Raw genomic sequence first — 27,257 nt, forward strand, 5'->3', positions numbered from 1 at the left:
TTCACTTACATACAAGGCTACACTCCATACAAATACTTTCAGAAACGACATCCTCACACTAAAATCTGTACTCGACGTTAACAAATTTCTCTTCTTCAGAATCGCTTTCCTTGCCACTGCCAGTCTACATATTATATCCCCTCTACTTCGACCATCATCAGTTATTTTGCTCCACAAATAGCAAAACTCTTTCTCTACTTTAAGTGCCTCATTTCCTAATCTAATTCCTTCAGCATCACCCGACTTAATTCGACTACATTCCATTATCCTCGTTTTGCTTTTGTTTATGTTCATCTTATACCCTCCTTTCAAGACACTGTCCACTCCGTTCAACTGCTCTTCCAAGTCCTTTGCTGTCTCTGACAGAATTACAATGTCATCGGTGAACCTCAGAGCTTTTATTTCTTCTCCGTGGATTTTAATACCTACTCCGAATTTTTCTTTTGTTTCCTTTATTGCTTGCCCAATATACAGATTGAATAACATCGGGGAGACGCTACAACGCTGTCTCACTCCCTTCCCAACCTCTGCCTCCCTTCCATGTCCCTCGACTCTTATAACTGGCATCTTGTTTCTGTACAAATTGTAAATAACCTTTCGCTCCCTGTATTTTACCCCTGCCACCTTCAGAATTTGAAAGAGAGTATTCCAGTCAACATTGTCAAAAGCTTTATCTAAGTCTAAAAATGCTAGAATTGTAGGTTTGCCTTTCCTTAATCTTCCTTCTAAGATAAGTCGTGAGGTCAGTATTGCCTCACGTGTTCCACCATTTCTACGGAATCCAAACTGATCTTCCCCGAGGTCGGCTTCTACCAGATTTTCCATTCGTCTGTAATGAATTCGCGTTAGTATTTTGAAGCTGTGACTTATTAAACTGATAGTTCGGTAATTTTTACGACTGTGAACACCTACTTTCTTTGGGATTGGAATTATTACATTTTTCTTGAAGTCTGAGGGAATTTCGCCTGTCTCATACATCTTGCTCACCAGATGGAAGATTTTTGTCAGGGCTGGCTCTCCCAAGCTGTCAGTAGTTCTAATGGAATGTTGTCTACTCCCGGGGTCTTGTTTTGACTTCGGTCTTTCAGTGCTCTGTCAAACTCTTCACGCAGTATCATATCTCCCATTTCGTCTTCATCTACATCCTCTTACATTTCCATAATATTGTCCTCAAGAACATCGCCCGTGTATAGACCCTCTATATACTCCTTCCACCTTTCTGCTTTCCCTTCTTTGCTTAGAACTGGGTTTCCATCTGAACTCTTGTTATTCATGCAAGTGGTTCTCTTTTCTCCAAAGGTCTCTTTAATTTTTCTGTAGGCAGTATCTATCTTACCCCTATTGAGATAAGCCTCTACATCCTTACATTTGTCCTCTAGCCATCCGTGCTTAGCCATTTTGCACTTCCTGTCGATCTCATTTTTGAGACGTTTGTATTCCTCTTTGCCTGCTTCATATACTGCATTTTTATATTTTCTTCTTTCATCAATTAAATTCAATATTTCTTCTGTTACCCAAGGATTTCTACTAGCCCTCGTCTTTTTACCTACTTGATCCTCTGCTGCCTTCACTACTTCATCCCTCAAAGCTACCCATTCTTCTTCTACTGTATTTCTTTCCCGCATTCCCGTCAATTGTTCCCTAACGCTCTCCCTGAAACTCTGTACAGCCTCTGGTTCTTTCAGTTTATCCAGGTCCCATCTCCTTAAATTCCCACCTTTTTGCAGTTTCTTCAGTTTTAATCTACAGTTCATAACCAATAGATCGTGGCCAGAGTCCACAGGGTTATAAATACAATATCAAATATGGGTAATGCAGAAGTAGGTTTAATAATGAATAAAAAATAGGAGTGCGGGTAAGCTACTACAAACAGCATAGTGAACGCATTATTGTGGCCAAGATAGACACGAAGCCCACGCCTGCTACAGTAGTACAAGTTTATAAGCCAACTAGTTCCGCAGATGACGAAGAGATTGCAGAAATGTATGATGAAATTAAGGAAATTATTCAGATAGTGAAGGGGGCGAAAATTTAATAGTTATGGGTGACTGGAACTCGATAGCAGGAAAAGGAAGAGAGGGAAACGTAGTAGCTGAATATGGAATGGGAGTAAGGAATGAAAGAGGAAGCCACCTGGTAGAATTTTGCACAGAGCATAACTTAATCACAGCTAACACTTGGTAAAGATTCATGAAAGAAGGTTGTATACATGGAAGAAGCTTGGAGATACTGGAAGGTATCAGATAGATTATATATTTGTAAGACAGAGATTCAGGAACCAGGTTTTAAATTGTAAGACATTTCCAGGGGCAGATGTGGACTCTGACCACAATCTATTGGTTATGAACTGCAGATGAAAACAGAAGAAGCTGCAAAAAGGTGGGAAATTGAAGAGATGGGACCTGGAAAACTGAAAGAACCAAAGGTTGTAGAGAGCTTCAGGGAGACCATTAGGGCACGATTGACAAGAATGGGGGAAAGAAATGCAGTAGAATGGTTGGGATTAGAGGATAACGTAGGTAAAAAGACGACGGCTAATAGAAATCAGAAGAGATATGATTTTCATTGATGGAAGGAGAAAACACAAAAATGCAGTAAATGAAGCAGGCAAAAAGAAATACAAACGTCTCAAAAATGAGATCGACAGGAAGTACAAAATGGCAAAGCAGGGATGGGTAGACAACAAATGTTAGGATGTAGAGGCGCATATCACTAGGGGTAAGATAGATGCTGCCTACAGGAAAATTAAAGTGATCTTTGGAGAAATGAGAACGACTTGCATGAATATCAAGAGCTCAGATGGAAATCCAGTACTAAGCAAAGAAGGGAAGGCAGAAAGGTGGAAGGAGTATATAGAGGGTCTATACAAGGGCGATGTACTTGAGGACAATATTATAGAAATGGAAGAGAATGTAGATGAAGATGAAATAGGAGATATGATACTGCATGAAGAGTTTGACAGAGCACTGAAAGACTTAAGTCGAAATAAGGCCCCGGGAGTAGACAACATACAATTAGAACTATTGACAGCCTTGGGAGAGCCAGGCCTAACAAAACTGTACTATCTGGTGAGCAAGATGTATGAGACAGGGGAAATACCCTCAAACTTCAAGAAGAATATAATAATTCCAATCCCAAAGGGCGGCCGGAGTGGCCGAGCGGTTGTAGCCGCTTCAGTCTGGAACCGCGCTACCGCTACGGTCGCAGGTTCAAATCCTGCCTCGGGCATGGATGTGTCTGTCGTGCTTAGGTTAGTTACGTTTAAGCAGTTCTAAGTTCTAGGGGACTGATGACCTTAGATGTTGAGTCCCATAATGCTCAGAGCCATATGAACCAATCCCAAAGAAAGCAAGTGTTGACAGATGTGAAAATTATCGAACTATCAGTGTAATAAGTCATGGTTGCAAAATAGTAACACGAATTCTTTACAGACGAATGGAAAACCAGTTAGAAGCCGACCTCTGTGAAGATCAGTTTGGATTCCGTAGAAATGTTGGAACACGTGAGATAATACTGACCTAGGACTTATCTTAGAAACTAGATTAAGGAAAGGCAAACCTACGTTTGTAGCATTTGTAGACTTAGTGAAAGCTTTTGACAATGTTGACTGGAATACTCTCTTTCAAATTCTGAAGGTGGCAGGGGTAAAATATAGGGAGCGAAAGGCTATTTACAATTTGTATAGAAACCAAATGGCAGTTATAACAGTTGAGGGGCATGAAAGGGAAGCAGTGGTTGGGAAGTGAGTGAGACAGGGTTGTAGCCTCTCCCTGTAGTTTATTCAATCTGTATATTGAGCAAGTAGTTAAGGAAACAGAAGAAAATTTTGGAGTAGGATTTAAAATCCATGGAGAAGAAATAAAAACTATGAGGATCGCCGATGACATTGTAATTCTATCAGAGACACTTAAAGTAGTAGATGAGTTTTGCTATTTGGGGAGCAAGATGATGCTCGAAGTAGAGAGGATATAAAATGTACACTGGCAATGGCAAGGAAAGCGTTTCTTAAGAAGAGAAATTTGTAAACATCGAGTATAGATTTAAGTGTCAGGAAGTCGTTTCTGAATGTATTTGTATGGAGTGTACCCATGTATGGAAGTTAAACGTAGACAATAAATAGTTTGGACAAGAAGAGAATAGAAGCTTTCGAAATGTGGTGCTACAGAAGAATGCTGAAGATTAGTTGGGTAGATCACATAACTAATGAGGAGGTATTGAATAGCATTGGCGAAAAGAGAAATTTTTGGCATAGCTTGACTAGAAGGGATCGGTTTGTAGGACATGTTCAGAGGCATCAAGGAATCACCAGATTAGTACTGGAGGGCAAAGTGGAGGGTAAAAATCGTAGAGGTAGACCAAGAGATGAATACAGTAACCAGATTCAGAAGGATGCAGGTTGCAGAAGGCACGGGGAAATGAAGAAGCTTGCACAGGATAGAGTAGCACGGAGAGCTGCACCAAACCAGTCTCTGGACTGAAAACCACAACAACAACAATATCCATAGAGCGGTTTAGCGAAACTGCGGCATGACAACATTATAATCCTGGGGGAAAAAATTACAGAGATAATTTACAAAATTCTTCACATACAGATTTAGGTATCGATCTTGCCATTCATTTCACTCGGATTCGAAATATCTAATCAATCACTAGACTGACAGTTCGATCCGTGGGAACACACACATGCCTGGCAAGCAAGCAGAATGGCAGCCAATCTTGGAAAGATTTTATCCTGCGTAAGTTCCGAAAGAGTTTTATTAATTTTAATTTCGTTGAAGTAACTCAGTAAACACCTACATCGGTATACGAAACCACTTAATCGATCCTATCCCAATTAAATAAATACTAGGAGGGCTTATACGAGCACATCTTACTCACTTTGTGGTCACTGATTCTCTATGTTCTTAAAACCTTTTAGAAAGCCACGTTAGTCATCATTTGACTATTGCGTCTTTACAGGGTGGAGGCCGATCAAACTAATTGCTTCTGCCTCCAGATTCTCGCCCAATCCAGTGGGCGCCAGGAAACCGCTGTGTCACGTGGGGGATAGTTACGCCAAATATGTTGTTCATTCAAAAATTAAATGATCGCATGGCATCGTTGGCCTGGATGTCCCGGTCGGGTTCGCCACCGCGCGGGGTAGCTGCGCGGTCTTGGGCGTCTCGTCACAGTCTGAGCGGCTCCATCCGTTGGAGGTTCGGGTCCTCCCTCGGGCATGTGTGTGAGTGTTGTCGTAGCGTAAGTTAGTTTCAGTTAGGCTAAATAGTCTATAAGCTTAGGCAGCGATAACCTCAGCAGTTTGATCTCATAAGATCTTGCCACAAATTTCCAAATTTTGTTTTCGGGTTCGGTCGCCAAGTGCAAGTCTTATTTCAGCCGCCGCCACATTTGGCGACTTGCGGCCGATGATGAGGGTGAAATGATGATGAGTGCAACACAACACTCAGTCACCGAGCGAAGAAAATCTCCGATCCGGCCGGGTATCGAACCCGGCCCCAGTGCATGGGAGGCAAGAACGTTACAACCCAGCTAAGCAGGCGGACATTATGTCCATTGAAGATGATCGAGGGCTCGTAAACGATGATCTCGGAGCTCAGCTGGTAGATGGGACAGTAGGTGCCTGCAGTTTAGGGCAAACGTGCACCGCACATCACTTGCGAAACAGAGCCCTTAACTTCGGATAATGGAACCTACACACAAAGGAACAGCGCGGTCCTCGGGAAGCCCAGCACTACAGCTATTGCGCTCGATTTGCGGACGTTACCAGAAGCTTCGATGTAGGTGTTAGACCATACCAACGACTCCCTGACATCAGCACAGCTACAAAGAATGAGGACGAGATTTTCCGCATAAGCAGTGCAGCTGAATACGTGGCCACCGAGAGACAGCCCATACAGGCATTGACGGAGGCCGCAGAACAACGATTCCACGGCGAAAGCATACAGCAGTGCAGAGAGCGGGCAGCCTCGAAGCACTGAACGATAGATCAAGATAGGAGGAGTGAGGCGGACATCGTAGAGTAAAAGGGACGTAGGTCCGCGAAGGAGACGCATTACGACGTCGACGGTAGTATCATGGTATCCCACATTGCGGAACACACCTTCCATGTAATCGTAATCGAACCGCCTAGCTGAAGTCAAGAGTGGCTAAAGGTCCAGGCACACGACGAGCGCGAGCAAGAGCGATTATGTCTCGATAACGACAGAGGTCAGTGCAGCTGTTCTTGGCACCTTCCAAAGAGGTTTGACAGGGGAAACCACGTACTGGGCCGTCCATTTAGCCCATGCAGCCAACAGGACGGTAAAGATCTTCGTGTTACTGTTGAGTTACGTCAAGCGGCGGTAATCGCATATCGTCCATATCCCCCACGGCTTGTCGATGGGAATCAGGAAATCATCGAGAAAACTTTCTGGGATCTGCATGGTAGATGATATAACGTCTCGACAAATTTCCGTCCGTACCAGCGCCAGGAGGGGACGAAATATCTGGTATAACAGTAGTGGGAGTCTATCAAGGCTGGGAGACTTGTTCGTAGAACCTGCCTGGATAGCATCATGGACTTTGTCCCCCGTGACGTCCGCAAGCAGATCCATCGTAGTATTCCCAGGAACTGAACCAAAGGAGAGTCGTGAAACTACTATAATGTTGGCAGAGTGGCGAAGTTCTGCAAAATACAACATAACGTAATGTGCATGGAGGGCAGGCCCTATATATTGTTGGGTTTGTACATGCCGTCCATCATCAGTAACAAGAACATTAATTAAAGTCGTCTGACAGTGGCACCATTCCGTTGTTACCTGGTACATAGGCGGAGCCTCCTGTGCTAACCCCATGTGTGTGCAATCCCTGGCCATAGTCTCTTCAAGGTGGCGTATAGAGAGGGCAGTGAGCCGGACTTCTGATGAATACGTTATCATAGTACATTCCCAGAGAAGGGTGAAGTAGAAATCCTCGGTTCACCACCACCACGCTGTGACCTCCCTTCCATAACCAGTCAAGGTCTTGCAGAGGGCGGCTTTGTGGACAGGACCCACTGTGACAGCACAGACTGACACGCGTCACGGCATCAACAACAAGCTGTCCATGTCGTTTCGACCAGCTGCCAGCAGCCGCGTGAAGTAATATGGATCGTATTCAGTTTCCACAGTCCCCCGTCCGCGCCACACCCTTTGTCTCAAATGGTTCAAATGGCTCTGAGAATTATGTGACTTAACTTCTGAGGTCATCAGTCACCTAGAACTCAGAACTAATTAAACATCTAAGGACATCACACACATCCATGCCCGAGGCAGGATTCGAACCGGCGACCGTAGCGGTCGCTCGGTTCCAGACTGTAGCGCCTAGAACTGAAGCCTACCGGAGAAAATTCGAACAGTAAAGTCTGGGAATTTCCACAGTATCCTACATGTGGCCTAACTTGGCCAGTCGTAGAGCGTTACTTTTAAAAGAGCGGGAGCTCATTGTCTGTAGCCAGTTTAAGAATCGAAACTCCCCAACCCACCCACAGCAGAGGGAGTACTACCTGTTTTAAAAATAGTGACTGTCAACCAACCATTACCAGTACTAAAAATACCATTGTTATTAATACTAAAATTGAATACACTTCCTACAAAGGAAGAAAGACAATCAAAGATAGAGGTAGGGCAGTTACTTTCAATTGACTCCATTGCCACTCTTCACTTCAACATTCTCAATAGTCTTGTAACCGGCAATGCCAGTCGACGTCTGTAATGTCTTCTCCTGTAAATGGGCACAAGCTACGTGTGAAATATAGGATTCAATTGAAAATTACAGAGCATCTACAAAGAAGAAATACGACTAGATACTCTCTAGTTACAAATAAATCCACAATTGCTCAATCATCCGAACGTTTTAGAGGCTATTCTTGAAGGGAAATATGGTTAAATGTTGGCACTGATTGCTGACGTAAAATATAGTGAGATGAAATTAATGTACAATGGTTTCTTAGACAATCTTTCTCCCAGTTTTCATTTTATGTCAACAACAAAAGAGCAGATTAACCTGATAGATTAACTGAAAGTAATTTAAATGCTCCTGAGAAACATTACATGAAAGGGCGGCTGATACAGTCCCTTTCAATAGAAAAACAAAAAACATGCAATATGCCATGAATATATGAAGTATACAACTGGTTATAAGATCCATACAGCACTAATGTCAAAATTATATGGGACATATCGTCGCAGAAAGTAGTTCCTATTTATCAGTTCTGAGCTAGGTTTTCTTAAGTCTTCTTCTTCCCCACTATCAGCTAGGCTGGTTTTTGCCTGATTCTACATGTCTCATTACTCGTACAATGTACTTTTAGTAGTCAATCAAAAATGTGTTTAAAATCCAATTGTCTCTCCTATACACAGTATCTAACAGCACGTTTGACGACACGATGGCACTTTGGGTGTGAGAGAAGGCATGAATAACCAGCTTCGTGATTTTGTTTATCGCACAAAATGAGATGGAACCATTCTGCTAGTTGGAATAACATCAAACTCAGCGGTTGCCAAATGTCCAATATCCATTCTCATATTGTTGGCAGGTAGTCCCCACATTTGGCAGCTACAGGTTCGAAGTTCAGAAGGTTTGGCCACTGCTCGCAGATGAATCTGAAGCCCGTTGATACATGACGATTGTTGCTATGCAAGAGAAGCACGCCGTTCCGAGTTCCCCGTTCACCCTTTGCAGCCATCAGAAAGATGGGCGTGTAGCAGAGGCTCGCTACTTTTCATTATCTTACGATCAAATGAGGGTATTTTTTCTTCGCGGATGATTACAGCTTTAATCTGAAAAGTGCCAAAATGCGTGCCTTGATTTGGTGAGAATAAAACACGAATATTAGTTATCCGACAATGTGTAAAGAGTGTCGAATGAGGCAGTATGTGTGGGTTGCCATACAGATAATTTACGTCCCTGTCTTTTTTTTATTTGAAGCTGTGAGTAATCTCAGTAACAGGTGGCAGTTCTGTTCCATTCTGTCTAGGCTGTCTGACAGGGCGCCACAGGTGAAGAACAACTGACACACTGAATGAAGGTTTCGATATCATTATCCGAATACAGAACAGTTTCAGATGGATATCTTCCTGATTCGTGTCATTGCTGTTACATTGCCAGTCAAACGGTTGTCGACAGCAGCTTTGCCAGGTGTTGCATTTCCTTCCAATGAAGCTCTTACACAGACGTCAACAATTTAAAATGTCCAAGATTGCAGTATTACTCATTTATTAACGTGACCAATTCTGCCAAGTATAATCGGCCACAGTAATATTATGAGCAGTATTTGGCTGCTGCTGGCAGCGTGGTGAACAGATGCGTGGGGTCACAACGGTCTAAATGGTGCTTATAACCTTAAGATGACCGATTATACGTGCCGATACCGGTCAATTTAATATCGACTGTTTTTACTAAATGATCATCAGGAATAGATCGCTATTACCTGTTAACAATGTTGGCAAAATTACGAAGTTCAAATATCGCTCAATCGATTCTACACCCCTGGAAATTGAAAAAAGAACACATTGACACCAGTGTGTCAGACCCACCATACTTGCTCCGGACACTGCGAGAGGGCTGTACAAGCAATGATCACACGCACGGCACAGCGGACACACCAGGAACCGCGGTGTTGGCCGTCGAATGGCGCTAGCTGCGCAGCATTTGTGCACCGCCGCCGTCAGTGTCAGCCAGTTTGCCGTGGCATACGGAGCTCCATCGCAGTCTTTAACACTGGTAGCATGCCGCGACAGCGTGGACGTGAACCGTATGTGCAGTTGACGGACTTTGAGCGAGGGCGTATAGTGGGCATGCGGGAGGCCGGGTAGACGTACCGCCGAATTGCTCAACACGTGGGGCGTGAGGTCTCCACAGTACATCGATGTTGTCGCCAGTGGTCGGCGGAAGGTGCACGTGCCCGTCGACCTGGGACCGGAGCGCAGCGACGCACGGATGCACGCCAAGACCGTAGGGGACCGCACCGCCACTTCCCAGCAAATTAGGGACACTGTTGCTCCTGGGGTATCGGCGAGGACCATTCGCAACCGTCTCCATGAAGCTGGGCTACGGTCCCGCACACCGTTAGGCCGTCTTCCGCTCACGCCCCAACATCGTGCAGCCCGCCTCCAGTGGTGTCGCGACAGGCGTGAATGGAGGGACGAATGGAGACGTGTCGTCTTCAGCGATGAGAGTCGCTTCTGCCTTGGTGCCAATGATGGTCGTATGCGTGTTTGACGCCGTGCAGGTGAGTGTCACAATCAGGACTGCATCCGACCGAGGCACACAGGGCCAACACCCGGCATCATGGTGTGGGCAGCGATCTCCTACACTGGCCGTACACCACTGGTGATCGTCGAGGGGACACTGAATAGTGCACGGTACATCCAAACCGTCATCGAACCCATCGTTCTACCATTCCTAGACCGGCAAGGGAACTTGCTGTTCCAACAGGACAATGCACGTCCGCATGTATCTCGTGCCACCCAACGTGCTCTAGAAGGTGTAAGTCAACTACCCTGGCCAGCAAGATCTCCGGATCTGTCCCCCATTGAGCATGTTTGGGACTGGATGAAGCGTCGTCTCACGCGGTCTGCACGTCCAGCACGAACGCTGGTCCAACTGAGGCGCCAGGTGGAAATGGCATGGCAAGCCGTTCCACAGGACTACATCCAGCATCTCTACGATCGTCTCCATGGGAGAACAGCAGCCTGCATTGCTGCGAAAGGTGGATATACACTGTACTAGTACCGACATTGTGCATGCTCTGTTGCCTGTGTCTATGTGCCTGTGGTTCTGTCAGTGTGATCATGTGATGTATCTGACCCCAGGAATGTGTCAATAAAGTTTCCCCTTCCTGGTACAATGAATCCACGGTGTTCTTATTTCAATTTCCAGGAGTGTATTTCTGATCGCAGAAACAGACTTCATATTGGTGATACTTCTTGTATACCAAAATCACACATCTACTTTGTTCATTAAAGATGTGTTCACAAAGTAACGAAAGTTTTGTAATACAGTGAATTATCGTCTTTGTATTGGTAAACATGCATGAAGTATGCATGTAAAGTGTTAGCAATATTGCGTACTTAGTCGGCTGTTAGCTGTAGCCGGCCGTGGTGGCCGAGCGGTTCTAGGCGCTGCAGTCTGGAACCGCGTGACCGCTACGGTCGCAGGTTCGAATCCTGCCTCGGGCATGGATATGTGTGATGTCCTTAGGTTAGTTAGGTTTAAGTAGTTCTAAGTTCTAGGGGACTGATGACCTCAGCAGTTAAGTCCCATAGTGCTCAGAGCCATTTGAACCATTTTTTGTTAGCTGTAGAAAAGATTAAGAGTGATTTGATATTTTCGACATATATCTATTCGTAATAAAAATGGATTATAGAGGGCGATAAACTGCAGCAAAGAGTCTAACATGCTATGTATTCGTATTGATAAGTGAAACTAAGGGTTACGAGTGGTATAACGACGCTAAGAAGACCGGGAAGTTGTTGAAGATGGCGAGCGCACTAGACGTCCCAACACATCAGCGGATAAATACAGAAAACAGTGGAAGAAATGATTATGTATCATCATCTTAGCACAGTCCCCAAACCCATTGATGATGGTTATGTAGCAGTTAGCTATGATATGGCAATTTTTCGGATGCTTTCGATACAAAGCGGATGACCAAAAAGTTTGTTCCAAGATGGACGTATTTCGAATAAAAAAAGTGACGAAAAACATGTGGTCAGAGGTCGCTAGATGAGGTCAACAACGATATGGAACTAATGAACGTGCGATTACGGATATGACGTCAAAACTAAGGCTTAAGGCATCTCTTCACAGTTCGTTGCATGTTCGTGAATTTTGTTCCAAAAACAATTATGTGATGATGCCCCAAACTCCTTATTTGCCGGACATACCTTATAACGTTCTTCTGCTACCAAAAATAAAGAATACCTTAAAAAACCGTCGTTTTACAAATAATGCATTAAAAACACATCGCTGAGGAATTTAAAATGTGTTCGGAAGACAGAGCCCAAGAAGTGTTTCGGGAACGTGAAAAGTGCTGATTTAAATCAACAGTACGTAATGAAAGTGTTTGAGGGGATTACGTTGATGTGGTAGTGTAAATAAAATTCTTTCCGTAAAACAAAGGTATTGGTTACCTTTATAACACGCCTCATAACAATCACTTTATGAATCACAATAAAGATTCTTTCTCTGTACTGCGTGCACTATGGCTAAATTTTGGCTAATCTTAACCATATCCAGCTATTGACTATTTTTATAATTTTTTACTTTCAGTGAATTATATAGACAGGTGTGTATTTTCAAGCATCAAGCAGAATATTTTGCGTACAAAAAATAGTTCAAACATTTACGTCTCTCTTCGTCAGGAATTTATAGCTTAATTTTACTGAAAGAATGGACTGGTTGGTAGTACAAATCCTGTCTCATCAACAGATCGTCCGTTTGCTAATGGAAGGAAGTGTTGGAGTAGAAATTGTAGAGGCAGATCAAGGTATGACAGCAGTAAACTTGTAGGTTGTAGGTTGCAGCAGTTATGCAAATATAACAACGAGTGGATAGGACTCAATTCTCTAGAGAGATAACCGTGATTTCTACAGTCTTTATAATTTTTCATGTTTATCGAACTATATTCAGCTACGAATATCGTTAATACCTTGCCAATATGCAAGCCTATGACACATGTATGTTCAGATACCATTTTGGAACCACCCTTAAATGGTGAACACTTTCTTAATTTAGGAGCAAGACGCTATTATCTTCAAGCAGAGCCACGCCTACGAATTAGCAATGGCATTGACACCGTTTTTCCTTGTGTGTCACTCACTGCCAACGTACCAGTATTAAACGGCAAACTGAGACGAATGTTCATTGCCTACGCTGACATAATCACCCCACAGAAGCATTTAGTCTTCGTAAATAACCCATTAACAGAGAGTAGTCCCTTAGGGATAATTTATGGACACATTGAGATCGCCGGCGCTGGAGGTTGCTCCATCGGTACCACAGTGCAGCGCGCCTTACCGACAAAAGGAGGCCCTCCATTCGTTTCCTCTGCTTTGATGAGAAGCGCACCCTTAGTGCGACCTCTCTGTGCGGCGAGCCAGCAGGAAAAGCGCATCATGTTCCCCCTCGTCGGGCGCCTGCTGTTACACGGGAGCGCAAAGTGCTTTCGCGCCCGAATACCGCAGCAAATTTCATAATGGCATTTAACTGAAATTTATGTCATACCCGCGCGAGGTTTGCACACAGAATTTATCGCTTCACCGCACTTGTGCGGTTTCGCTTTAATATCAGCGTAGGGGAGTGTAAAAATTGTGTGCCTAGCCCTTTAGCGGAGGAAAACAAATATTAAGGACTCGTCCGGCTACCACTATTATGTGTAAATCGTCCCCACGACTGCGACCTAAACACGTGCAGCCATTTCGTTTTACGTATGCGTAAATGCGTGCACAATGCACCGCCAGACACTGCGGCGAGAACTCTACGCTGGCCACCGATGCCGACGACACAAACTTCTGCCGATCTCTATCTCTTTCGGTTCTCTTTTCGCGTTTTCTCCCATCTTTTTCCCCCCAACACTCTTCCTCCTCGTGTTCCCCCCGTTCCGGCCCTGTTGCGCAATAGCAGGGAAGTTCTATCTTCCCTAGGGGGCTATATCGAAGTTTTTAAGCCAGTGATATACAAGCTGGGTAATGTAACTCGAGGAGAAAATTGGCGTAATAAAGTGGAAATTGTTTTCCGGACTGGTTCGGTAAACTGTCGGACGAGGGCAGTGCTGGATCGTTAAGCTCCGCCTATGAGGATGTTATCCGCTTTTTAATGAAGAGATAATATTTTAGCTCTCGGGAAATTTTGTTCTTCGCCATAAAAAAGCCCTCGTCCTTAGCGATCGGTTACATGGTCGTCATGTAACTGGTGAGCCACCATTAAAAGTTATCATATAGCTGTTGAGAACAGTAAACTACAACTAACTATATTTGTTTTAGGTGTTTTATTTCCTACATTAATTATTTTCGACTGACAGGCGTGAATGAAGTAGCTTGTATACTTGGCGGAGCACAATACGTAACTGCCACTGGATCAATAGGCGCGTATACACACGCATACACACACAAAAACACACACACACACACACACACACACACACACACACGCACACACACAAACACAAAACATGTAGACACATGCGCACATACAAAAGGAGGTCGTGGGATGGCTACGAATACGTATCTTACAAACACCATACACTAGGAACTTTGGGCAGAGAGTTACTGTGAACAGTTCAGTGATAGGATTATTTTTGACACAGTTGACAGTAAATCAACGCCAACAGTGATATTTCAGGTATACACGTCGTCAAAACAAGCAGAAGACGAAACACAGAGAAATATATATAGAAAACAGAACGAGTATGTAAAGGAAGACGAAAATCTAGAAATGATGTGGGTCTGGAATACTGCAGTAAGGGAGGAAATAGAAAAAGAATACTTTAGTAAGAGAGGAAATAGGAAAAGAGAATATGAAATAGGAATTAAAGGGGAGAACTACTAATCAGTTCTGCAATAAATTTTCGGTAGTAATAATCAATAGACTGTTCAAAATCACAAGAAGAAAAAAAATACCTGGAATCAGTCTGCTGACGCAGGGAAGTCCCTGCTGTATTACATCCTGGTCTGACAGAGATTTCAAAATAATATATCGGCTTGTAATGTATACCCAGCAGAAGTTATAGGCTCGGATCGTAATGTAGTAGTGATGAAGACCAGGCAGATGTTCAAGAGATGGTTCAAATGGCTCTGAGCACTATGGGACTCTACATCTGTGGCCATCAGTCCCCTAGAACTTAGAACTACTTAAACCTAACTAACCTAAGGACATCACACACATCCATGCCCGAGGCAGGATTCGAACCTGCGACCTTAGCGGTCACGCGGTTCCAGACTGACGCGCCTAGAACCGCACGGCCACACCGTCCGGCCGTGTTCAAGAGATTTCCGTTGAAGAAACAGTGTGTAAAGACCGGGGATGCTGAAATACTGAAGAATCATGATATGTATTTCAAGTTCTTTAAGTCGTAGATATGACGATAGCGAATTCCTCAGTTGCAATTCAGCTGAAGAGGAATGGACATCTCTAAAAATGGCAATCACAGAAGTTGGTGTATGGAAAGTAACTGCGACGAAACCTAGGGTAAAGTAAGAAATGCTTTAACTGATCGACGAAAGAAGCAAGAATAAAAATTATCAGGAAAAGACCGGTATACAGTAGTATAAGTCACTTAGAAATGAAATAGACAGGTACTGCAGAAATGCTAAAGTGAAACTGTTGGTGCTAAAATGTGAAAAAATCACGGTCGGCGTTGGGAATGATTTAGTATACAGTACAGTGAAAGCAACTTCCGGCGAAAATAAAAAGATGTCAGGCGCTGCAGTCATGGACTGTGCGGCTGGTCCCGGCGGAGGTTCGAGTCCTCCCTCGGGCATGGGTGTGTGTGTTTGTCCTTAGGATAATTTAGGTTAAGTAGTGTGTAAGCTTAGGGACTGATGACCTTAGCAGTTAAGTCCCATAAGATTTCACATACATTTGAACAAAAAGATGTCAACCTTAAGAATGCAATGGAAATTCCACTGTCTACTGCAGAAGAGAGAGCAGACTGGAGGAAAGGGTACACATATGGAAGACGTAGGGGATCCAATTGTCTGAGTTTAAAAGTGCTTTGGAAGACTGTGATATTAAATAACATGGAAGGCACTGGTAACACTCCCACGCAATTTTTAAAGCCACTGGAGGCTGGGAAAATCAAACTTTTAAAGTTAGTTTGGAGAATCCATGAGACTAGATATAGGAGTATACCATCAGATTCTCGGGAAAATATCATCTACACAATACCAATGGTAGGAAGGGCAGAGGAGCACGAGAACTATCGTAAAATCCGCTTAATAGCCCGTGTATCTTCGTTACTAACGAGAATAATATCCAGAGGAATGGTAAAGAGAAGTGTGGATCTATTAGATGACGATTCTTTAGGCCTTAGGAAAGGTACAGGCACCATAAAGGCAGATCTGGCGTTGCGCTTAATTATGGAAGCAAGAAGTAAGAAAAATTAGGATGTGATCAAAATCAAGATTAATTGGATACGTCCGCCTAGAAAAAGCGTTCGAAAATGTGAAATGGTCGAAAATGTTTGAAATTATCAGGAAGATAGGAGTAAGCGTTAGGGAAAGGCGACAAATATGAAATACGCACAAGAACGAAGACGTGAAGATAACAATGGAAGAACAACAACGGAGTGCTCGGCTTAGAAGAGGCATGAGAGTGGTGCGGACTGTCACCCATAGTGTTCAATCAATACATCGAAGAAGCAACCAACGACAGACTAAAAGAAATGTTCAGGAATGGGGCTAAAATTTAGGAAGAAAGGATATCAGTGATAAGATTCGCTGAATTCATTGCTATCATTAGTGAAAGTGAAGATCAATTACAGAGCCTGTGGAATACAATTAATAACCTAATGAGAACAGCATATGAAGATAGGGTACATCGAGAAAGATGAAAGTACTGAATAATAACAGAAAAGATATCAGAGATAACCATAACATCAAAGTTGGTCACCACGAAGTAGATGAGTTAAAGAAATTCTGCTGCCTTCTAAACAAAAAGCACATGACTAACGAAGCAAAGATGACATATAAAGCAGAATGTCATAGGTAAAGAGGGCAATCCCCGACAAAAGAAGTCTTCTAGTATTATACATAGACATTAATTTGAAGACATTTCTCGGAATGTACTTCTGGAGCACGCCATTGCATGGAAGTCAATCGTATATTGTAGGATGTATTGTAGTAAGCTACGTGGATTGATAAGAAATGAAGAGTTTCCAGACAGATTGGGCTAACATATGGAGAACAATGACAAGGCGCAGGGTTAGAATGATAGGACTTGTCGTAACACAGCAGGTAAAAACTTCCAGGCTACAGAGAGAGAGTGAAAGACGTTCATATTGCCGGCGATGGGCGAGGCATGACAGAATCTGTGACCAGAGAGTAGTTTTATCGTTAGCTGATGATGATGATGTTTGGTTTGTGGGGCGCTCAACTGCGTGGTTATCAGCGCCCGTACAATTACCCAGTCTTTGCTCAGTCCAATTTCGCCACTTTCCTGGATGATGATGAAATGATGAGGACAACACAAACACCCAGTCATCTCGAGGCAGGTGAAAATCCCTGACCCCGCCGGGAATCGAACCCGGGACCCCGTGCTCGGGAAGCGAGAACGCTACCGCAAGACCACGAGCGGCGGACTTTATCGTTAGCTGTTGCTAGTCTGCGCTTGACCGCGCGAGTCGACAGTAGTAGTCAGTCCAGTAGTTGCGTCTAGCGAGTCGGCAGGAACAGTGCTAGTCTGCGCGAGTCTGCAGTAGTCAGTCAGTCGACAGTAGTAGTTGTCAGTTGGTAGTAGTCGGGGAGTCGGCATGCGTCGGCTGTATGCTCTGGTCGCGACTCTGGTCAGGACTCTGGAGGATGAGTATTGTTGTAGAAGGTAAAGAAGCAGCCTTGCGCATAATTAATAATGTATGTTAATTGTAATTTAATTTGTTCAAAGAAATCCCCCAATAATAATTTTATAATATAAAGCAACTCTTATAAAGAAAAGCATTCATTTCAATTTAAAGAATATTTCCTATGCATTCCCTCCAAGAATCAAAATTAAATATAAGCCAGCACTGCACGAACCTGTGTAGAAGAATCTACAAATAAGAGCAGATATAGAGATGCAGTTGTTTTTATTGAGGTAACAATTTTTTCCTTTTTTTATTCTGAATACAGGGCCGAAGGTCAGCGCTGCTGTCCATATAAAATTTATCAGGTTTAATTATTTCACAGGGCCAAAGGTCAGCGCTGCTGCCCTTATAAAATTTACCAGACATTATTATTTCTGCTGAGAAGTTAGATTTGGGCCATTTTTATTCCTTAATTTTTGTGTGAGGAGATTACGCTTGGATTCATTTCAATTTAACGATATTTGGCTCCATTTCCATTTTTCTTGATTAGCATTTAACATTGTTGGTGGGAGGTTACAAGAGCTTTGTCGAGTAACACTGTAGGGGAAGAGAGAAATTAGAATATCTCCAACAAACAACTGAGGGCGTTCGTGCAAGTGCTACTCTAAGAGAAGCAGTTTTGCACAGGAGAGAAAGTTATGGTGGGCCTCATCAAGCCAGTCAAAAGACTGATGAGTCAGAAAATAAAACAGTCAAATGATTTATCACGAACAAGAAGACGCTCCTTTCAAACTTGAATTCTGTTGCCGCCATGTTGAACAAATAATCAACTCCTCTCATAATTACGGCAGCCGAAACCTGTTTACAGATTTCACTTCTTCTCTATGTCGGGAATCATTATTATCAAGTTTCTCTCCTCTCCGAAATTTCTTTAATGCTTTAATTCGTGGTTGAATTTTTAGGTTCTTCGAAATAAAAATGACGTGCAAATTATGACTGTACCGGATCCCGAACCTGTCACCTGATTTAATATTTCCGTCTCTACTGGACGTTCCCTTTGCCTCCAGCGTTGTGGTGAGGCCCCTGCTCACGTTACAGCATGTGGCGATTCTGGGAGTGGTGTTTCAGGCGGTTTGAAGAAACTGTTTCCAGTGTGGGAGTCCTGCCTGTGTCAGCCACTTGCCAGAATGTTCATGCTACTGCCACTGCTCACTTCCAGTTGCTTGCCGAAATTCCTTTACCTAGGCCACATAGTTTTTGTTCAGAACCAGCTTTCACTCTCTCTGGAAAGTCCCGCTGGTATTGCAATTCCCTGCACGCCTGAATAAACACCTCCTCGTATCTTAGTGGCTAGTCTGAAACAGTACCTAGGTATCAGTTGCCCAGATCATGGAAACCGCAGGTTTAGTGGCCCCACAAGAGGGAAAACCCGGCCGCTATTTCCAGCGAAGTGCGACAGTGGAAGTATAACCGGCCACACAGCAGCAGAAGGCAACTCTGCAAGAGCAGCCATCTCAAGCAGATCACCGTCAATTACTGTAAACCATCGTCCTTCCCATCGCCAATCCTACTGGACTCTGTTAATGAGATAACTCTGCTCCACTGGAATCTGCTAAAATTAGTCTTCTCGTCGCTGGTGCGTCACCCTTTCAGCAGCGTTCGACTACAGCTAATGGCATCTTAAAGATTTCTACTGGAAACGCAGTCTCATGTGTTGTGTGGAACTGATCTTGCTCAACATAATTATCAAGTGTCACTGCAGCGTCCTGTGATACATTAAGAACTTTTGCAACTTCACGTGTTACTTCCAGCAACTTTTTCAGGATATAGCCCTCTGGAAAATTAAGTTCTCTTGTTGTTTGGTGGCCAGCAAATACATTAATCGCAAAAGATATTGTTTATTGTTATACACTGGATCACCTCCAGATTTTCAAAACAATGTATCCTGTATGCTGTCAGGATAAGAGATATATTCCAGACCTCATTGATGTTGTCTAATACTTTAAATGTGAAACAATAAGGACAAAAATATACACTGGATGTCTCACAAATTTTCTATGAAATTCCATCTTCCCACTACTTTAGGCTTATTGCGCTGGAGAATCTCCACATTGTTCAAAAACAGCAAGAACTGACACATAGCTTTATATAGCACCACCAGGAACTATTTTGTACAACTACAGGCACGCATACCAGAAACAAACAGGCATCGAAAATTCTGAATCTGACAACAGTCTTGAATGTTAATATCTTATCATTTAATCCATCAAACAGGTATTTACGTTATTCAATTTTATTTAAACTTTTAAACCAGTATAATTTTAGATACTCTCTAACTGAAACCAATTAATATAAACATTTAGTTAAATGAAACACAACTGTGCCTGTAATTCCTTTCAGCGCGGACTTTAATTCCTATATTTATTTTTAACGAATATTTTGGCTCGAACATTTGTCTTAGCTGAGTAGCTGAAGTATAATCACGGTATCCAAACGAAAGACGCTTTTAAAAAAGTGAAAACTTTTTTAAATACATCTATAGCCTACACCTACAATCCGTAAGACAAATTACAATGTGTGGCAGAGGATGTCTCTGGTAACATTACTTTCTTCCTTCTGTGTACCCTTTGGAGCGTCTCAGAGCATAGGTTTACAGCACCTTCTTTCTTCATCGCAGGCTAACGTAAAGCGATTTTTAGAATGACGTCTCAAAGCACTGGTTCACAGCACCTTCGTTCTTCATCACAGGTTAACCTAAGGCGAGTTTTAGAATGACATATTCTGTGACATCCGCTAATGTCACCCAAGCCCAGTCCTCTACAGTCAGCAGGAGAGCTTTTCTAATCTGTAACTTCCAGGAAGATCAAAAATATGGCTCGAAATTGAAAACTTTGCGTTCCGCGACCAAATTGTCTCCCGAGTGAGCCATCCGAGAGAGACTGAGTATCGCCCTGACAGCTATAGGCTACTTCCGCCAGTAACTTTCCTCATATCGACAGAACTTTACTTATTGGCAGGAGTAGCACTCGCGCAAGAAAGGATATTGCGGAGAAATGGCTCAGCCACACTTTAGGGCACAAAGTTTTGATATGCCAGGAAGTCAGAAATAAGTGCACACTCCAGAGTAAAAATTCATGTGGATATCTTCCTAGATTTTTTTTTTTAGATGGAGCAGTTTTAATGGTTTAATGGTACACATGAAAGAGAATTCGGCTCGATGAAACACACACCGTATTGGAACAAAAATGTGTAGTTCTTCCGTAAAAACAAATTCTGCTTATATCAGCGTCTCTATGAGTCAGTGACAAAATGCGACAATATGGCATCCCTCTTCACTTATGCACTGCTTCATATCCGCAATTGCTGCAGTTGAACTCGAGCAAATTCGCATTTAATAAGTGTTCGAAGCCTTCTTTTGGAACATTTGAGACTAATAAGGGAAATTCCCCATCGCCCTCCACTCAGATTTAGTGGTAAGATGACCCAGTGAATAGCCCTTCCAAAACTGAACACATATTATGCATGAAAAACAGCAGGAAGGTGTACTGAACTGTGAAAAATGAAGCAAAATCGAAACAATGAACGGGCCAAGTTCAAGATCAAACGAATCTCAATAGCCACGGCGTCGTGGTTATGTGGTCACAGAGTTGGACTATGAAGGTGGAGATTGATGTTCAACTCTCCCTTGTGGTTATGAACTTTTCGTTCCGTCATTCACCTGTCTGTTCGCTGTATTCAAATTCGCGTCTGTGTCGTAGTGTAACGTCCGTTTGCAACAGTGAGATGTAAGGAAGATGTATTTACCTCCCATTTGCGCTACACAAGTACCACGTCTTATGAATCTTTCGGTCTGTCTTGGAAGTTTTGACTCTTGAATTCCTTTGTTGTAACGCAGGGGGTAGGCAAAATAATGTGAACAGTGGGAGTAATGGGATGGTTATGTTTGACGGTGAACAATGCAGGTAAGGCACGCGTCGCGCTGGACTGTGCGTGTTCAGTACTGACTAAGCATCAGTGCAGGTTGTTTACCAGTAGTGCACACTTCGTACACTCCTGGAAATGGAAAAAAGAACACATTGACACCGGTGTGTCAGACCCACCATACTTGCTCCGGACACTGCGAGAGGGCTGTACAAGCAATGATCACACGCACGGCACAGTGGACACACCAGGAACCGCGGTGATGGCCGTCGAATGGCGCTAGCTGCGCAGCATTTGTGCACCGCCGCCGTCAGTGTCAGCCAGTTTGCCGTGGCATACGGAGCTCCATCGCAGTCTTTAACACTGGTAGCATGCCGCGACAGCGTGGACGTGAACCGTATGTGCAGTTGACGGACTTTGAGCGAGGGCGTATAGTGGGCATGCGGGAGGCCGGGTGGACGTACCGCCGAATTGCTCAACACGTGGGGCGTGAGGTCTCCACAGTACATCGATGTTGTCGCCAGTGGTCGGCGGAAGGTGCACGTGCCCGTCGACCTGGGACCGGACCGCAGCGACGCACGGATGCACGCCAAGACCGTAGGATCCTACGCAGTGCCGTAGGGGACCGCACCGCCACTTCCCAGCGAATTAGGGACACTGTTGCTCCTGGGGTATCAGCGAGGACCATTCGCAACCGTCTCCATGAAGCTGGGCTACGGTCCCGCACACCGTTAGGCCGTCTTCCGCTCACGCCCCAACATCGTGCAGCCCGCCTCCAGTGGTGTCGCGACAGGCGTGAATGGAGGGACGAATGGAGACGTGTCGTCTTCAGCGATGAGAGTCGCTTCTGCCTTGGTGCCAATGATGGTCGTATGCGTGTTTGGCGCCGTGCAGGTGAGCGCCACAATCAGGACTGCATACGACCGAGGCACACAGGGCCAACACCCGGCATCATGGTGTGGGGAGCGATCTCCTACACTGGCCGTACACCACTGGTGATCGTCGAGGGGACACTGAATAGTGCACGGTACATCCAAACCGTCATCGAACCCATCGTTCTACCATTCCTAGACCGGCAAGGGAACTTGCTGTTCCAACAGGACAATGCACATCCGCATGTATCCCGTGCCACCCAATGTGCTCTAGAAGGTGTAAGTCAACTACCCTGGCCAGCAAGATCTCCGGATCTGTCCCCCATTGAGCATGTTTGGGACAGGATGAAGCGTCGTCTCACGCGGTCTGCACGTCCAGCACGAACGCCGGTCCAACTGCGGCGCCAGGTGGAAATGGCATGGCAAGCCGTTCCACAGGACTTCATCCAGCATCTCTACGATCGTCTCCATGGGAGAATAGCAGCCTGCATTGCTGCGAAAGGTGGATATACACTGTACTAGTGCCGACATTGTGCATGCTCTGTTGCCTGTGTCTATGTGCCTGTGGTTCTGTCAGTGTGATCATGTGATGTATCTGACCCCAGGAATATGTCAATAAAGTTTCCCCTTCCTGGGACAATGAATTCACGGTGTTCTTATTTCAATTTCCAGGAGTGTATTTGCATTATGAGGGCGAGGTCGACTTGCAATGAAAGACCTAACAGAGATCCAAAGACGGCAGACTGTGGGGGCACGATTAGCTGGAGCATCAGTAACCAAGACAGCCAACTTATTGAATGCTGCTAGTGCCACTGTTTCAAAAGTCATGACACAAAGCATGGAAAGACATCATCGTGTAAACGTAATAGCGGTCGTAAAACAAAACTAAATGACAGAGATCGTCGTACGCTAAGAATAATTGTGTCAAAACAACACAAAACTACGGCTGCTAAAGTGACTGCAAAGTTCAATCCATCTTCGAGACCTTGTATCTATCAACACTGTCCGCCGAGAACTCCATAAAGCGAGTATTCATGGACGGGCTTCTAAACCGAAACCATTAGACAACCAACGCAAAGAAGCGTTTTATTGTGTCAGGAGCATAAATCGTGGACGATTGATCAGTGGAAACACATCATACGATACGACGAGTCAACGTTTTCATTAATTCCATCATCGGGCCCGGTTTACGTCTGGAGAGCGCCAGAAGAAACCTACAATCCCGATTGATTGATTTCAACGGTTAAGCATGGAGCTGGAAGTGTGATGATGTAGGCAGCCATATCGTGGTAGTCTGCTGGTCCCATCATTACTCTCAAAGGCCGTGTTACAGCCAGGGATCATCTGTCACTTTAGGTGTTCAAATGTTGTTTCTCAACATTGATGCCATATTTAAGGACGATAATGCGCCAATTCACACAGCCAGAACAGTACAATCGTGGTATGCGGAACATGCAACTGAACTGCAGCGTCTTCCCTGACCACCAAAGTCCCCAGACCTGAACATTATCGAACACTTGCGGGCGGTATTAAAGCGCACATTCCGGAGCAGATTTCCGCTTCCCTCGTCGCTACAGGAGTTAGAAGAGGTTCTAATCGAAGAGTGGCATAACATTCCACTGGAGACTGTACAATTATTACAATCATTATCTGCTAGTATTCCAAGAAGAATAGCAGTTGTATTACCGGCAGATGAGTGTCCAACCTCTTATTAATAAACCATTCCCAAGTACCTGCAAGTGTTCACATCATTTTGTCTTTTCCCCGTATCATCTTACCACATGACTTATGTCCTATAACCGTTGTATAGTATGACAATTTCCAAGATTACACAAGGAGAACAGACACGTCAATGAATAGGTGGAAAGTTCATAATTTTGTAAAAAAAAAAGAATGGGGTACGAGAGAGATTTGAAAACCGGACTCCCATCTTGTAGTCCAAGACGGTGAGCACACAACCACGACACAGTGATTCGTGAAATTCGCTCGATGTCGCACTTCTTGGACCATTCACTGTTTGTATTTTGCTTCATTTTTCACAGCTCAGCCCACCTTATCCCTGTTTTCACGCTTGATCTGTGTTCATTTTTTGACTGGTTATCCACTGGGCCATTTTACTACTAAACCTGAGGGGGGAGGGGGAGTTTCCTTTGCCAGTAGATTTTCAGGTGCGCCGGATGCCAGTACATCCTTGATCCGGCACATCTCTGGTTGCTGGATCATTGCATGCCACGGTGGCTCCACCGAGAGGTCGTACGAGGCCCGCGGGAGCTGGGAGTTGAGTGGCAAGTGGAGACAGCAATGTTCGCTTAGGCTGGCAACGGAGGACGGCGTGCTCAGCGCTAGCTGCAATACTACTACACTCCTGGAAATTGAAATAAGAACACCGTGAATTCATTGTCCCAGGAAGGGGAAACTTTATTGACACATTCCTGGGGTCAGATACATCACATGATCACACTGACAGAACCACAGGCACATAGACACAGGCAACAGAGCATGCACAATGTCGGCACTAGTACAGTGTATATCCACCTTTCGCAGCAATGCAGGCTGCTATTCTCCCATGGAGACGATCGTAGAGATGCTGGATGTAGTCCTGTGGAACGACTTGCCATGCCATTTCCACCTGGCGCCTCAGTTGGACCAGCGTTCGTGCTGGACGTGCAGACCGCGTGAGACGACGCTTCATCCAGTCCCAAACATGCTCAATGGGGGACAGATCCGGAGATCTTGCTGGCCAGGGTAGTTGACTTACACCTTCTAGAGCACGTTGGGTGGCACGGGATACATGCGGACGTGCATTGTCCTGTTGGAACAGCAAGTTCCCTTGCCGGTCTAGGAATGGTAGAACGATGGGTTCGATGACGGTTTGGATGTACCGTGCACTATTCAGTGTCCCCTCGACGATCACCAGTGGTGTACGGCCAGTGTAGGAGATCGCTCCCCACACCATGATGCCGGGTGTTGGCCCTGTGTGCCTCGGTCGTATGCAGTCCTGATTGTGTCGCTCACCTGCACGGCGCCGAACACGCATACGACCATCATTGGCACCAAGGCAGAAGCGACTCTCATCGCTGAAGACGACACGTCTCCATTCGTCCCTCCATTCACGCCTGTCGCGACACCACTGGAGGCGGGCTGCACGATGTTGGGGCGTGAGCGGAAGACGGCCTAACGGTGTGCGGGACCGTAGCCCAGCTTTATGGAGACGGTTGCGAATGGTTCTCGCCGATACCCTAGGAGCAACAGTGTCCCTAATTTGTTGGGAAGTGGCGGTGCGGTCCCCTACGGCACTGCGTAGGATCCTACGGTCTTGGCGTGCATCCGTGCGTCGCTGCGGTCCGGTCCCAGGTCGACGGGCACGTGCACCTTCCGCCGACCACTGGCGACAATATCGATGTACTGTGGAGACCTCACGCCCCACGTGTTGAGCAATTCGGCGGTACGTCCATCCGGCCTCCCGCATGCCCACTATACGCCCTCGCTCAAAGTCCGTCAACTGCACATACGGTTCACGTCCACGCTGTCGCGGCATGCTACCAGTGTTAAAGACTGCGATGGAGCTCCGTATGCCACGGCAAACTGGCTGACACTGACGGCGGCGGTGCACAAATGCTGCGCAGCTAGCGCCATTCGACGGCCAACACCGCGGTTCCTGGTGCGTCCGCTGTGCCGTGCGTGTGATCATTGCTTGTACAGCCCTCTCGCAGTGTCCGGAGCAAGTATGGTGGGTCTGACACACCGGTGTCAATGTGTTCTTTTTTCCATTTCCAGGAGTGTATTTGGAGACAGAGCCCTGTTGCATGTGCGTTGGCTTGGCCCTACTAATACGGGCAGAATAGGTAACGACTGCCAGGCGGTAGTGCATGAGTGCATGAATTCAGCAACTGAAAATCCTGGAAGAGGATTTCTATCTAGTTATATCTGGATCTGCAACTGAGTTTCACGGTACGTTCTTTAATACTAAAGATTTGAGTGTGTTAAATTCCACCACCTGTTAATCGTCCGTTCCCGTCGTAAGCGTTTGTGTTTACTGCGTATACCCGACCTTAATTTCAAATAAGTTAATAACGTTGCTCGTGGGCGGCGCCTCCTTTCTGTGTGTAAACAGTAATTCAGTGATAGATGTTGCCAATTGCATTCTGTTAGCATTTTGTGCAAGGTCTTACCTTGTCTAAGGCTCTTTTAACTGTGGAATTTAAGATCACAGTGTGTCTCACTAATGTTTATCTATTTCCAGAACTAAAATAGTATCTTTACAGTTTTTCTGAGGCCTAGTTGTGTACAAAGTAAGGTGGCCGTGCCCAACTGAACTGCAAACGGTGTCACAGTGACGCAGTCCGGTTAGTATTGCGCCGTACTGTAATGGGCACTAGATGTACACTGAAACGCAAGATCAACGATCTCGGAACTGGAACACTGATTGATATATTGTTTGTTGTCATTGTATTAATTTTAGTTGCTGGGTTATGCTTTTGCCAGTTACCCTATTTTTACCTATTTGTATATAATCATCCATGTATGGCCTTCCAAGTAATACACTCCTGGAAATGGAAAAAAATAACACATTGACACCGGTGTGTCAGACCCACCATACTTGCTCCGGACACTGCGAGAGGGCTGTACAAGCAATGATCACACGCACGGCACAGCGGACACACCAGGAGCCGCGGTGTTGGCCGTCGAATGGCGCTAGCTGCGCAGCATTTGTGCACCGCCGCCGTCAGTGTCAGCCAGTTTGCCGTGGCATACGAAGCTCCATCGCAGTCTTTAACACTGGTAGCATGCCGCGACGGCGTGGACGTGAACCGTATGTGCAGTTGACGGACTTTGAGCGAGGGCGTATAGTGGGCATGCGGGAGGCCGGGTGGACGTACCGCCGAATTGCTCAACACGTGGGGCGTGAGGTCTCCACAGTACATCGATGTTGTCGCCAGTGGTTG

This window comes from Schistocerca cancellata, chromosome 6, assembly GCF_023864275.1.
Source record: "Schistocerca cancellata isolate TAMUIC-IGC-003103 chromosome 6, iqSchCanc2.1, whole genome shotgun sequence".
Taxonomy (NCBI): Eukaryota; Metazoa; Arthropoda; class Insecta; order Orthoptera; family Acrididae; genus Schistocerca; species Schistocerca cancellata.